Here is a 5,775-nt window from a genome sequence, read left to right on the forward strand (position 1 = left end):
TTTACCTCAAATTTCTTCTTTTTTTAAAAAATGAAATGTCCTTTGATATATAAAGTTTTGGCATAGAATGATCTCCTTTATAAACTCACCAGCAGGGCGTCTGGGTGACTCAATTAGGTAAGCATCGGCCTTTGGCTCAGGTCACAATCCCTAGGCCCTGGGTTTGAGTCCAGCATTAAACTCTTTCCTCAGTGGGGGGGGTGGGGTGGGGTGGTGTCTGCTTCTTCCTTCTTCTGCCTGCCACTCTGCCTACTTGTGCTACCTCTCTCTCTCTCTCTCTCTCTCTCTCTCTCTTTCCCCATCAAACAAACAAATAAAATATTAAAAAAAAAACTCACTGGCAATCTAGGAGATATTGAAATACAGTAAATTTGATAAATGCTGGATAGATATGACCCTTGGCTATTGGTGTTTATGCTCTTCCCTGGAGCAAAGTCCAGATCATTCCAGATGTTATAGCAACTCCGTCTTAGCCCATTACTCTAATTAATCTACACTTATTACCAGGGCTTCCATCTTGCAAATAGAAAGTCAAAGAAGATACAGCATTAGTGAACTTTCTGATATTAATTAGGAGGGAAAAAAAGCCTCTAAACATTTCTGATATAGTAAATTCTTTGATCTATAACAATACCACATACATTCCCAATACACGTTTGAAATAAAAGCTTGAAGACATAAGAAAATATGCTCAAAATAGAAATTATTGCTGAAGCTAGCCAGATGCCTTTTCATTCTCATAAATTGCTAAGTTATACTACACACATATGGCTTTTAGATATCCAAATATTATTAAAATATAAAAATTACAATTTCTTTCCCTACTGAGAATAAAAGCACCAACAAGTTTCTTACCATAAGGAAGAAACAAATTCTTAATATCCAAAATATAAATAGTTTATATGTATAGCTTAATCACCTTAAAGACAGGAGGAATGTGGTTGAAGAGTTGCATTAAGTTGCATTAAGTCCTGCTTCAGAGTAAACAGTTGCTTCATAACATGAAAGCAAATTCATATATTTAAAAGAAACATAAAAAGATCACAAAACTAAGGTGACATTGTGCATTGTTAAATTTATGATAATTATGCTTTTGGCCTTAATTTGCAAATTTCTAAACACATAAAGCAAAAACTTCTGAAATTCAATTCAACTTATATTCAAAGATAAAATCAAGGTGGGGCTCCTGAATGGCTGAGTCTATGAAGCGGCCAACTCATGATACTGGCTCAGGTCTTGATGTCAGGATCATGAGATCGAGCCCTGTAAAGGACTCTGTGCTCAGCATTGAGTCGCCTTAAGATTCTCTCTCTCCCACTCTCTCTCCCCTCACCCTCACTCATTCTCTCTCTCTCAAATAAATAAATCTTTAAAGATAAAACAAGGGTATTGTATATTTTTTGGATTGTTTCTGACCCTTTAATTGTCTTCTATGCCTAAATTAAATAAATCACAGAAATCCTTTCTAATGTACATTGGTTACCACAAGAATTATGATTCCTAAGTATTGATGCCCACTAGAAATAACTTCCAAGGAGTTAGATTAAGGATAAGTTCCAACATGGCAAATGTTTGAAAATAATGTTTTCCCATGCCCCATCACTTCTATGAAATACTGGAAGTCTGGCTGGCTTTCAGGGCATTTTATTCCACCAGGGAGCTAAACTCAAAAGTTTGCATCTGATACTGTTCTACAAGCTCATTTCAGCCCAATCACTGGACTTCATTCTAATTTATTGTTTTAGAAATGAGAATAATGTTACTGGCATTTGTGAAATTGTGTACTGCAGAGCTCTTGAATAAGAATAGTCTAGGGTGTTGTTAAAAATGCATATTCCTGAATGGTGCCATATCTCTATCACATCAGAATATAAACTGTGGAGGCCAAGGAGATTGCATTTTTAATAAATTTTGTATTCAATATGTATGCAACAAAACTTAAGAGCAACTAAACTAGGCTAACAATAAGGATGTAAGAACGAGAGGGAGAGGATCTAATGAAAATTCCAGGTCCTTGCAGACATGAAGTAATTGCCCTTTTCCTGGACCTTCACATTGGCATGGGCAGGAGGCAAGGGGCATCTGAGAGACTCCAGTACTCTGGTTGGGACTTCTGTCTTAGTTTTCTTCATTGTAGTTATCAGTGTCTGACAAACAATAGATATTTTACTTCTTGTTGCTCTCACTAGCATTTATGTACAGAGGCAGAAGGAACAGTTTGTCAATAAGCATTTTACAAATGAGCAAATGAATTAAATATTTGTATGTAACATTACCCTTTATATATCCATGAAGTTACCATGAATTTATGACAAATTCTATAGCTCCCTGACTGTGAAGGTGATTCTAGTTCCTCAGTAACTGAGGGGGTGGATCCCAGTATTATAGAAGCAAAGGATTCTTTTTTTTTTTTTTTTTGCAGTCCTTGATGTTGGAATGCCCTCTCCCACTACCTCTTACCTCCAGATGAATAAATAATAGTCTTATAAATAATCTCTAAGCCTTCAATCATCTCTTCTGTGAAAAGTTCCTGGTGCTTTTAGACATCATTCATAAAATTTCAGCCATCATTCTTAATAAAAACCTCATAACTAAAATAAAAGCATAATAATGATTTAAATATGATCATCTAACAATAATATTCACATTGTTAACGTTTGATCATTGGTTTTAAAATCAAAAACCTGTCACTGACACCCACTGATTTTTTTTTCTTTCAATGTTCAGTTTCCTTACTGATACCCATATCTCTAAAGGGCAGATGGAGGCAGCTGGGCGATGGCAAGGGATGTTCATTTGAAGATACTGCCCAGATTGAAGATTTTGCCCACATGCCAAAAGGTTCTCTCCCAGGAAAAGTACTCTCAAACCACTGTCTGGGTCTCCTTGCTTCCAGGGTCCAGTTCCCGACCTCGGAACAGTCTGGGAGAGCTCTTCAGGAAAGCAGGATGTGGAGTATCACAGGGACCAGCCATACTTCTCAAAATATGGCAGTGCCACAGAGAAAGTGTCCTCATTGGAGTATTTGTACCAAAAGTCATTCAACACAAAGGTCATCATGGGCAGGCAAGCAAAGGAATCCCTGGTCTTCAGCTTAGCAGCCAGTACCTCTTCATCTTCATCTATCTCCTCATGAGTGGAGGCAGCATGCTTTTCTCTTCTCTCTTCTTTCTGCTTAGGTCTGAGATTCTACTTTTCCTCCTGTGGACTACTCTGTTTCTGTGAGGTGTCCTTTTGGGGCGGTACATCTGCGAACATTTTAGCCTCACACTGGGCTGTTTCACTTTTCCACAAACAACATGAACGTGGGACTGGTTAATGCAGATGAGGAACCAGTGGTTGATATCGGGTAAGACTTGGTTGAGGGAATGCCCCAACACCTATTGATAGAGCCACAGCAGGGTGCAGACAACTGTGAAGTTAGCCAGCGTCACATGTTCTCCACCAAAAAAAGTCTTCTTTTCCAAATAAGCATCTGGCAGCCCCAGAAGTTACCCCACCTCTTCATTTCCATGCTCTGTAGCCAGCGTGATGCCCAAGGTGGACAGGCCATGGCTGGTAGCACTAGGTGGCTATCAATGAAGTTCACCCAACATGCCAATATGCCACCTGCTGCTTCTAGAGTACATCCTTGCAGTCCCTCTTTGCTCAAATGCAGCGACATTACTCTCCAATACACAGGATTTACGGTCACCCCTCAAGTGCTGGAAATTCATGGAGAAATTTAAGGGTGTAGCTGGTTTGGACAAAGTGGAAACGGGGTGTTAATGACAAATGCCAACCTGAACCACACTGTACTGAGCTGCAATTAGAGCCTTAAAGGCCTTTTAGTTTTCAGTGTATATATATACAGGATTATTTCACAGGGAAAGGGGCCACTGATTGTTCTTTAGCAACTTTGCATTATCTTTACATCTTCATTACAACCATCACTGCCATTCCATTCCTCCCTTGTTCTCTAGACAGCACCATTGTGAATGATAACTAATCGATCACTTATCTAGCCCATCTTCAATCCTGTCTCATGTATTGCCAGAATGCTCTTTGAAAAATGCATATCCAAGTAAAACACATACCCACTTAAAACTTTTCTAGGTTTCCATATCACTCACTGGATAAAATCCATAATCATTTCATTGATGTAGAAGGATCTCCATTATCTGGACCTTAACTATTACTGCAAATGATTGCTGACACATTTCTGTCATTTTCCTCCTACACCAGACAAAACTATTTATGATTTCCCAAGTATATAAAAGAGTTTTCTTCTTCTGTGCCTTGGCATATGTTCTCTCATTTTGAAAAGGTCTCCTGCCTACTTAAGGACCTGGAAAATGGCTACTCAATTCTAACTTGAGTATATTGTTTGTATGAAAATGTCTCTGACCTCCCAGTGTTTGTCATTTATTACCGCCTTATGTTTCCCTTCCGTTTTACAGGATCTTATCATTGGCACTCTTTACATTGTTCTGAAATTATTTCCCTTTTTTTAAAAAAAATATTTCATTTATTTGAAAGACAGCATGTGAGAGAAAGTACAAGTTGGGGGAGGGAGGGGGTAGGTAGAGGGAGATGGAGAAGCAGACTCCTTGCTGAGAAGGGAGCCTGACGCTGGGCTTAACCCCAGGACCTTGAGATCATGATCTGAGCCGAAGGCAGACACCCAACCAACTAAGCCACCCAGATGCCCCTAAAATTATTTATTTATGTGAAACAAATCAATCATTTTGAGCTTTTTTTTTTTACTATTAACTTCTAAAGAAAAGTCTAAACAACCATATTTTTAATCACTTGACTTCCCGCTCTCTGAGCCACAGAAAATCAAACAATGGATGAGTTCCAAATTCATGGTTTTCCAGTCAATAGACTGAATAGAAAACAAAGATCAGCTACGTGATCATATTTTACCTTTCAGGAATTCGAACTGGAAGACATAGGAGCAATAAAGTAGCTTTTAGCAGAAGATAAATCTAGAAAGACCTGCTCAAGGAAACCTTGAAATACTTTGTTAGGTAAGGAAGAGCATGATTCATGCTGGAGTGATGAGGAAAGAATAGTTAGGAGTAAACAGGAGCTATATGGCAAATCAAATATCTGTGCACAATGGAGAGCAAGACAAAGTAAACTTGTAGTAAAAGAGAGAAATAGAAATCTGGAGGGCCATGAGTCATATAGCAGAACACATAATCATTAATAATCCTGTCTGATCTACAGCTGATGTTCTTATTGTACTGCTTGAGATCCCGCCCGCCAACCCTACCAAAAAAAACCCTGTATGTTCCTAAATTTTCACATTGGTCTGCTATATTATAATTTCTATCTCCTTATGGCCTAATTATGCATTTTTCTTGAATAAACAGTTATTCTTAAAATAACTTCTTATTATTTATTTATTTATTTATTTATTTATTTATTATTTTTTTTTTTTTCTTTAGAGAGAGAGGCAGAGGGAGAAGCAGGCTCCATGCAGGGAGCCTGATGTGGGACTCGATCTTGGGACTCCAGGATCATGCACTGGGCTGAAGGCAGGCGCCAAACCGCTGAGCCCCCCAGGCATCCCCTACTGGAAGTAACTTGAGTGACTCTTTTCTTTTTAACCATGAGGTCCTAACTAGAACAACTTTGCCCACCACAATATGAATTTCACACAGGCTAGGATACTCTCTTCTTTCTAGTTATATTTCTGATATATAGTAAGCATTTTTCTTTTCCTCAGTGCTAGGTTCCATTAACATGCCTGAGTCTGTCCCCAAAATCCTTGTGCTTACCTTATAA

At 38.5% G+C, this 5,775-nt stretch overlaps 1 pseudogene; it reads right to left on the reverse strand.

Moving 5' to 3' along the window:
• Positions 1-2,792: 2,792 nt before the first annotated feature.
• On the reverse strand, positions 2,793-4,450 carry LOC129516445 (elongation factor 1-gamma-like; annotated as a pseudogene).
• Between the last annotated feature and the right edge of the window lie 1,325 nt (positions 4,451-5,775).

This window comes from Nyctereutes procyonoides, unplaced genomic scaffold, assembly GCF_905146905.1.
Source record: "Nyctereutes procyonoides isolate TBG_1078 unplaced genomic scaffold, NYPRO_anot_genome, whole genome shotgun sequence".
NCBI lineage: Eukaryota > Metazoa > Chordata > Mammalia > Carnivora > Canidae > Nyctereutes > Nyctereutes procyonoides.